The 9758-nt window shown below is 37.9% G+C and overlaps 1 pseudogene; it reads left to right on the top strand.

Moving 5' to 3' along the window:
• The first annotated feature begins 307 nt into the window (after positions 1 to 307).
• LOC127696926 (uncharacterized) lies at positions 308 to 400 on the top strand (annotated as a pseudogene).
• Positions 401 to 9758: the final 9358 nt, after the last annotated feature.

Here is a 9758-nt window from a genome sequence, read left to right as displayed (position 1 = left end):
CTTCTTCTCTTATGCCGCAAGAACCTACTCTCCCACATTGCCCATGTAAGGGGTAGATAGAATGTTCATCTCAAGCTAGTTCCCAGTTTGGGATCTATGGCACCAGTGGGTGGCCGTCATGGGCTATCTCCTAGCACAGCTTTCCCAAGTGGTCATCTGTTTCAGATTCACTCCTGCTTGGGTCTGTGGTCTCAGGCGGGGTTCTTATTTCTCATCCCGGGAACCAATTGAGACCTGCATGGCCCTCAACTAGTGGTCATCTCAGACTAGCTCGTTGTCCAGGTCTGCTGATGCCAGAATGGATGTAGCTGCCGTGTCTGTAGGTGGCAGAGAGGAGAGAGGCTATATCTACACTCAGCATTGTGGCCTCTGACCATGGAATTATTAGTAGCCTAACAGTGCTTGAAAAAAAGGTGTGTTAATTTTTTTATTCAGCAACTTTTCTGAAAATTATTAACAACAAATTAAACATTTCCAGGTTTAATTTTTGTGCCACTTGTATAAAGAAGATGCCATTTCTTCTTCCTTTCTGATTTGTATCCCCTTGACCTCCTTCAATATTCTTATTACTACAGCTAAGATGTCAAGTACTATGTTGAATAGCTATGGAAAGAGTGCACAACATTGGCTTGGTCACCAATTTGAGTGGAATTTGCTTTCAGTTTCTATTTAAGTTGATATAGGCTTGCTGGAAAATGCCTTTATTACATTTGAGGTATACTCCTTATATATCAAATCTCCCCAGGACTTTTAGAATGAAGAAGATTTTGCTAAAGGTATTTCAGTCTTGTTTTTATGGTAGATTGCATCTATGGATTTACATATATTGAACCATCCCTACATTTATGGAATGGAGCCTATTTGATCTGGTTAGATGATCTTTTCAAGTGTTCTTAAATTTAGCTTGCAAGTATTTTATAGGAAATTTTTTCCATTTACATTCTGCAATTCTCTTTCTTCTGAGACTCATTGTGTATTTTGGATATCATGGTTAGTGTGGCCTCATAAAATGAGTTAGGTAAGCTAGGCATGGTAAACATACTTTTTGCTGTACATTTTGTTGAACCTATTTTATATGACTTTGATTTGGGTTTCTTCCTCTCTTCCTTTTATTCCTAGATCTGGTCTTTTTATAGCATCCCAGATTTCCCAGACATTTTTGTTCCAAGAGAATTGAGAGTTAAAATTGCTTTGATCAGTGTATCAATTTCTTCTATAAGTGTGGCCAATCAAGTTCCAGGTAAATGTGCACCTATTTTCCTGGCCAAGTTTCTTCTCTGGCAGGTTTGGCTTTTAGTTTCCCCAAGGAATATCTGGTAGAGTTGAGGGCCGACATAATACAATGAAAGTTTGGAGGAGGGGTTTTATGTGATCCACTGAAAGATGAGAGGCCTGCTACAGAGCTCAGGATAAGTCAAGGACCTTGGATTTGGAAGAATACACAGACAGGTGAAGATCTCCAATTAGCCTACATGATTTTTTGTGTGGAGTGACCTGTAGCTTTCCAAGGAATTACATACATGTTTTTCTAAAGGCATTATATGAGATTTAATAATGCTGTAGGTTTTTTTACTCGATATATTTTTTTATTTACCTTTCAAATGAATTCCCTTTTCAGGCCCCCCAACTCCCCGAAAGTCACATAAGCCCCCTCCCCTCCCCCTAATCTCCCATCCACCCCTTCCCACTTCCCTGTTCTGGTTTTGCCTTATACTGCTACACTGAGTCTTTCCAGAACCAGGGGCCACTTCTCCGTTCTTGTTGTACCTCATTTGATGTGTGGATTATGTTTTGGGTATACCAATTTTCTAGGCTAATATCCACTTATTAGTGAGTGCATACCATGATTGATCTTTTGAGACTGGGTTACCTCACTTAGTATGGTGTTCTCCAACTCCATCCATTTCTCTAAGAATTTCATGAATTCATTGTTTCTAATGGCTGAATAGTACTCCATTGTGTATATATAGCACATTTTTTGCATCCATTCTTCCTTTGAGGGATATCTGGGTTCTTTCCAGCTTCTGGCTATTATAAATATGGCTGCAACGAACATAGTGGAACACGTGTCCTTATTACATTCTGGAGAATCCTCTGGGTATGTGCCCAGGAGTGGTATAGCAGGATCCTCGGGAAGTGAGGTGCCCAGTGTTCTGAGGAACTGCCAGACTGATTTCCAGAGTGGTTGTACCAATTTGCAACCCCACTAGCAGTGTAGGAGTGTTTCTCTTTCTCCACATCCTTGCCAACACCTGCTGTCTCCTGAATTTTTAATCTTAGCCATTCTGACTGGTGTAAGGTGCAATCTCAGGGTTGTTTTGATTTGCATTTCCCTAATGACTAATGAAGTTGAGCATTTTTTTAAGATGCTTCTCAGCCATCTGAAGTTCTTCAGGTGCAAATTCTTTGTTTAGCTCTGTACCCCACTATTAATAGGGTTAATTGGCTTTCTGGGGTCTAACTTCTTGAGTTCGTTGTATTGGATATTAGCCCTCTATCTGATGTAGAGTTGGTGAAGATCCTTTCCCAATTTGTTGGTTGCCGATTGGTCCTTTTGATGGTGTCCTTTGCCTTACAGAAACTTTGTAATTTTATGAGGTCCCATTTGTCAATTCTTGATCTTAGAGCATTTTGTTTCTTTTATTAAGTTGAAAATCTGATAAGTGTAAATTAATTTTAGAGAGTGTTCTGGGAAGATGGTGAAATACTGTTTGTAAGGAGTTGATCTTCCCAATGGAAAAAAAAAAATCTATTACAAAAGAGTCTGTGTGATTTCTTTCTTCTGAACATCTGGGGAATAGTTAAGATTTTCAATTTTTTATTTAGTAAACTTTTTTGTAAAAAATCTTGCAAATAATTAGAAACATCACATCCATTATTTAATAAGACACAAAATCAATTTATTCCATTAAACTTCTATAGGGTTAGAACTGGAATTCAGAATGAATGCTTGAAGAGCCACAGTTTAATTGTGGTCAGTCTCAGCTCTAGGCACAACAGTAGTCATTCATACCCAAACTGAGTCATGTAAAAATGCAAATATTGAATGCAGAAGAGAAGAAAAGTTGGGAACTCATAGCTATTTCATCTTTGTCCATTATTGCATTTTTCTTTCCAGGATAATCCATCCACCAGTAGATAAACAAATAAGCAGATGAGATTTAAATATGAAGTATAAATTACTATTTAGTCTTATGTAGGTTGAAGACTCTCTTATCCAATACAGAAGGGATGCACTTCTAGAACAGTAAGCAAACAATTCAATAAATTAAAATCTAGTAATTTATAATTCCATTTTTATAAATCACAAAGAATTCACAATTATAGAAGCAGAATGGAAAGTATTGACTACTAGGATTTTTGTGAGTATGAATGTGAGGTAGGGTTTAATTGGTATATCATGTATGCTTTACATGATAAAACATGTATAGAGATGTTAATGATGGTTGCTTACCACTATAAACATATTTAATACCATTCTATATTAAAAGTATTAAAAAGGTAAAATTGAATCTCTTCTTATTTTGCCACAATAAAATAAATTGAAATTTTAATTTGGTTGGTCTATTTCCAGGATTATTAACAATTTTTCTTGACAGAGAATCCAAAATGCTCCTTTGCTTTAGTATGTGATGAGCTAGGATGATTAGCTGTGTTCATTAACTTACCTTGGCTGCTATGCTAACAAGATTAAATAAAAGACTGCTTTAAAAATGTTTTTCTGATCCAGGCAGTGGTGGCAGATGCCTTTAATCCCAGCACTTGGGAGGCAGAGGCAGGCAGATTTCTGAGTTCGAGGCCAGTCTGGTCTACAGAGTGAGTTCCAGGACAGCCAGGGCTACACAGAGAAACCTTGTCTTGAAAAAACAAACAAAAAAAATGTTTTTCTGTTAGTAGGAACTAACATTTCAAGGAGTAGACTAAGTATGGCATATTATAAGGCACAATGATGATGACTTGAATAAATGAAGTAACAAATGTCAAATTTGGTACTAGTAAGAAGGATTTCTCCCAGCACATGATGTTAAGTACTTGTTTAGAATTGAGTCTCGGGTGATGTGAATGTGAACCCAAGACACAATTCCACTTGAATATGATTTGTGATTACTTATATTAATATTGGAATTAAAATAGCAGAATGTTCACTTTCTCCCTCTCTTAATGAAGATCCGTATGTCAGCATGGAAAAATGAATGAGAAGAAGAATTGAATGTCAGACATTTTACCAATCAGCAAAGACATGATCAGTTTGCCCTTACTATTTGTTCTTGAGAACTTTATTTATCAGATCACAGAAAACACATGGATGATTATATTACATTGTTCCTGTTATTTTCACATAAAAATATTAAGTAAATTTTTCACAAAGATAGAGAGAGATAGCAAAGAGACAGAGGGAGAGAGAGAATGAAAAGGGGAGAGGATATAACTTCAATGCTTAGTGAATGTGATTACTAAAACTAGTTTTAAATTTACAATTTGGTTCATTTCTCTCTTTTCATATTTCTGTTGATTTTCAAAATTATATGAAACCCTATAGTGATATTCACCTATGGTGATATAGTGTTTGATAATGTATACTGTGGGAAGCTTGGCCCATAAGCTGCAAGGCATTCAGATTAGGGTGTCTACACAAGATATGTCATTCGAGTAAGGTCAGTTTATTTATACAACCATTATTTATCATACTAACCCAAGTGTTAAACAGGCATCTCTCCAAGTCAAGAATAGTTGTTTGGGCAGAGATGCTTCTGCAGGGTCTACTGAGGAATCTTTTTTGGTGAGGAATCTAAGGAAACATACAGGCTCAAGACATGTCACTCCACAAGTCCTTTAGCTGTGGTAGGTGGAGGGAATAGTATTGGTGGATATCAAGGAGGACTATGAAAGCATAGTAGGTCCAGTAGCTAATCCTGACAGATCAGTCTGTGAGGGAATAGTACGTGAAGACCAAGAGTCATAGAGACCAGTGCCAGGTACAGTGTCTCAAGTCTTTCAAATGGAAGTCAACGCAAATGATGGAAAAGCCTGGGCTGGGGACAAAAGCATTGTGATCCTAGTGACTGTTATGTTCCAAGTTTTGTATCATTTCTTCAGGCAATAGCTTTGCATTATTTGGGCTCACTGCTTGGGACTGGTTCACTAGCACATCAATACTGTCTTGGTGTTGGTTCATCAGCTTATCAAAGCCAGTTGCAAGCTAGGCCAAGATCCAAGCTGTGAAGTGGCCTAGAAGAGTTTTGCTTCTGAGGTCTAGCTTTTATCAGAGCTGCCTTGTGGAATGCATGGTTCTATTATTTTAAGTCACACAAAATGGCTTTTGAGTTACACAGATTGGTTTTTAAACCATATTCTGTACATATACCTATTAATTTTCTTAAAAAGCAAAACAGAATATAAGTTTTTCCTGATAGTTTCAAGCTAAATAAAACAAAAAATGCAAGTCAAGAAGAAGAGAGAAAAAATGATCATAGAGCAAAGTGAGCCTAATGGGTTTTCCTGATATATAATCCATACACAGATCAAAAGAGAACACAGTGCCCAGGTCCAACTATTTTTTAATCAGATATTTTATTTATTTACATTTCAAATGTTATCCCCTTTCCTGCTTTCCTCTATGGGAAACACCCTATCACATCCTCCCTCCCCTTGTTTCTATGAGGTGCTCCATGACACACCCACCTCCACCTCCCTTCCTTGGCATTCCCCTATACTGGTGCCTTCACAGGACCAGGTTCCTCTCCTCCTATTGATGTCCATCAAGGCAATTGTCTGCTACATGTGTAGCTGGAGCTATGGGTCATATAATGTGTACTCTTTGGTTGGTGGTTTAGTTCCTGGAAGTTCTGAGGGATCTGGTTGGTTGGTTTTTTGTTGCTGTTTTTCTTCCTTTGGTGATGCAAACCCTTTCAGCTCCTTCAGTCCTTTCTCTAACTCCTCTATTGGGGACCCCGTGCTCAGTTCAATGGTTGGTTGCAAGCATCTCCCTTTGTACTTGTCAAGCTCTGGCAGAGCCTCTCAGGAGAGAGCTATATCTGGTTCCTGTTAGCCAGCACTTCTAGGCATCTGAAATAGTGCCTCAGTTTGGTGTCTGTATATGGGATGGATCCCCAAGTGGGGCACTCTCTGGATGGCCTTTGCTTCAGTCTCTGCTCCACACTTTATCTATATATTTGTTGCTGTGAGTATTTTGTTCCTCCTTCTAAGAAGGGCTGAAGCATCCACATATTGGTCTTCCTTCTTGAGCTTCATATGGTTTGTGAACTGAGCTTTGGGGCTAATATCCACTTATCAGTGAGTACATACCATGTATGTTCTTTTGTAACTGAGTTACTTCACTCAGTAGGATATTTTCTATTTCCATCCATTGCCTATGGTCATTGTTTGTAATAGCTGAATAGTATTCCATTATATAAATATACCATATTTTCTGTATCCATTCCTCTGTTAAGGGACATCTGGGTTCTTTCCAGCTTCTAGCTTTTATAAATAAGGCTGCTATGAACATTTGTCATTATTACATGTTGGAGCATTTTCTGGGTGTATATATGCCCAGGAGTAGTATAGCTGGGTCTTCAGGTAATAGTATGTCCAATTTTCTGAGGAACTGCCAGACTAATTTCCAGAATGATTGTACCAGTTTGCAATGCAATCCCACCAACAATGGATGAGTGTTCCTTTATCTCCAAATCATTGCCCGTATCTGCTGTCACCTGAGGTTTTTTTTTTTTTTTTTTTTTTTTTTTTATCTTAGCCATTCTGACTAGTGTGAGGTGGAATTTCAGGGCTGTTTGATTTGCATTTCCCTGATGACTAAAGTTGTTGAACATTTCTTTATGTGCTTCTCAGCCATTTGAGATTCCTAAATTGAGAAATCTTTGTTTAGCTCTGTACCCCATTTTCAAGAGGGTCATTTTATTACAGGTGTATTTGTGTTGTTCCGAAATGCAATCCATTCATATTTTCTGATTGCTTTCTACCCTTCTCAGTGGTGTTTTTTTTTTCAATTTTTGTAACCACTTAGTATAAACATTTTAAAAAGAGAAGAATTTGCCTATAGTTGTAAAAAATTAAACACTCTTCTGAAGAAAAATTGAGTAAGAAATTTTTTAAAAAATGTTGAAATCTTTGGCTTTTCAGTGTTATTTTTCCTTTATTTTTCTTTGTTAATTTTCTTTAGAAAATTGTCACTTTGGACAAGGTGTTATACATAGACTTACTCAAGAAATATCTGCTCACTGGAATTAAGTTGTGTTGAATTGAGGAAAATCACCTCTTAATACTTCAGTTGAGTTCTATTGAAAGAACTCCTGCAGGGTTAATTGGCCTTCTTTCTAAGTATTTACCATTTACTAGCCTTTTTCCTTCTTTATGTTTTAGCATTAAAGATGTGAAGAAGTCAGATCAGTAGTTCCTCTTACACAACTATTCCTTCATTCTCTCTTATCATTATATTTTCAATAAAACTCAGTGGCTGCCCAAAGAACCTCGGCTCTTTACACTTTCAGATGTTAATGTCACACATTATCGGCTTTATGCTAACATTCTTTTGTTATGTTTGCATCATAACTGTACATATTGTGAAATTCCCTACTAAGGGGAATACTTAGGCTTAAAAGCATCATTTCACAGTATAGTTCCGGTGCCTCTAATGACTCATAAGCACTGTTTCAGAACAATTGTTTTTACTTAAAGTTTGATATGGTATATATACAGAAAAGAACACAAAGAAAAAGCTTATACCAAGGAAAATTACTTGGTTGCATTTAATTTACTTATTTTCTTGTAGTGGACAAAATTTAAAAGATTTAGGCTTATTTCCAACACTTTTACCTGGCATTGTTACTGAAAAAATACAGTCAGTGCATGTTGTAACCCTCAGTGTTTGCCAAATCTATTTATACATGTATTTTTTTCCTTCCCTTTTTGTTCATCTTGAACTATTTGCTGATGTCATAATACATTTGAAGAGGTATGATTTTTGTTTCTTTGCTTTTGCTTTTGCTTTTGGTTTTGCTTGTGTGTGTGTGTGTGTGTGTGTGTATGTGTGTGGTGTGTGTGTGGTGTGTGTGTGGTGTGTGTGTGTGTGTGTGTTTTGGAATTTCGGGGTATTTAAAATCATAAATTCTAAATGTCCAAGAATAAGGAGAGGGAACTTAGAGAGCCCACCTCTAGCAGGAAGACAGCGCATCAAATAAGGGAGAGGGGGCCATCCCACAATCACAGCTCTGACCCATAATTATTCCTGTCTGAAAGAATTACAGGGGTGGAAATGGAGAGAAATATGAGCAAAAGAAGGTCCAGCGACAGCCCAAAGTGGGATCCAACTCAAGGGGTGGGCCCAAGGCCTGACACTATTACTGAGGTTATGAAACAGTTGCAAAAAGGGACCTAGCATGACTACACTCCAAAAGGCCCATCAAGCAGCTGAAAGAGTCAGATGCAGATATTTGCACCCAACCAATGGACTGAAGCAGTTGATTCCTATTGTTGAATTAGGGAAATCTGAAAGAAACTGAGGAGAAGGGCAATCCTGTAGGAGGAATAACGGTCTCAATTAATATGGACCCTCGAGATCTCTAAAACACTGGTCCACCAACCAGGCATCATACACCAGCTGATATGAGGCCCCCAGCACACACACGGTAGAGGACCCCCGGTTTTGTGTTCATTCAGAGTTAATGCACCTAACCCTCAAGAGACTGGAGGCCCCAGGAAGTTTAGAGGTCAGGTGGAATGAGGGGTAGGGGACATCCATATGGAGACAGGAGCATGGGGAGGAGGTATGGGATGTGGAACAGTCAGAGGGTGGATGGTGTGGGGTGGGAGAATAAAATATGGAGTGTAAAACATGAATTAGTTAATTAAAATAATCAGATATCCTTTTATCTATATATATTCTTGTCAGATTGAAAATGCATTATGTAATAGTGGCCTAGGCTTATTGAACTTCTGGAAAGCAGGAGAGAGCAGCTCCCTTGTTGCAGCTTTTACCCTTCTGTCCCCAGAGATCTATGCTCATCTTGGTGCAGTTCCTTTCTGGTTAACGCAGCAGCCATACCATGCTCAGAAGACAGACCTGCAATGGCCTTCTTTCCATTCCCCAGCTCTTACGTTTTGTCTACTTCCTTTTCTGTGATATTTCTGGGCTTCTATTGATACAGAAAACCTATCTATGACTAAGCAATCATAGTCCCTCACTCTCAGCACATTGACCAGCTGTAAATCAATGCATTTAGGATATCCTTATCTAGCATCAGTGGGATTGGAGACCCTTGGTCCTATGAAGGCTTGATGCCCCAGCGTAGGAGAATGCTAAGGCAATGAGGAGGGAGTGGGTTGGTGGGTGGGTGGCGAAATACCCTCATAGAAGCAGGGAATTGGAGTTTTTAGAGGGGAAACCAGGGAAGGGAATAGCAATTGAAATGTAAATAAATAAAATAACAATGCAAGAGAAAAAAGAAAAATCACTGTGAAAAGAAGCTGCTCTGATGAAAGTTGTATATGGGTATGAGCAGAATTATTTTAAGGCAGTTTAAAATATGGTAATTTTTCAAAACAGCAAAACTAGAGCCCCACCTAGAGTTTCAAATCTCCCAAGACATGGATTTTTACATTTATATTACCAAGTATAAAATCCTTCCTTGTGGAAGAGGTCTCCAATCCTATCTAAAAGCAGTTAGTTCCCTGATAAAGATTGTGCTATTGTGTCTTTATATCAATATAAATATAAATTTTATATAATATATATTAACACT

The sequence above is a fragment of the Apodemus sylvaticus genome, chromosome 11 (assembly GCF_947179515.1).
Source record: "Apodemus sylvaticus chromosome 11, mApoSyl1.1, whole genome shotgun sequence".
Taxonomy (NCBI): Eukaryota; Metazoa; Chordata; class Mammalia; order Rodentia; family Muridae; genus Apodemus; species Apodemus sylvaticus.
This window is presented reverse-complemented; position numbering and strand designations above follow the sequence as displayed.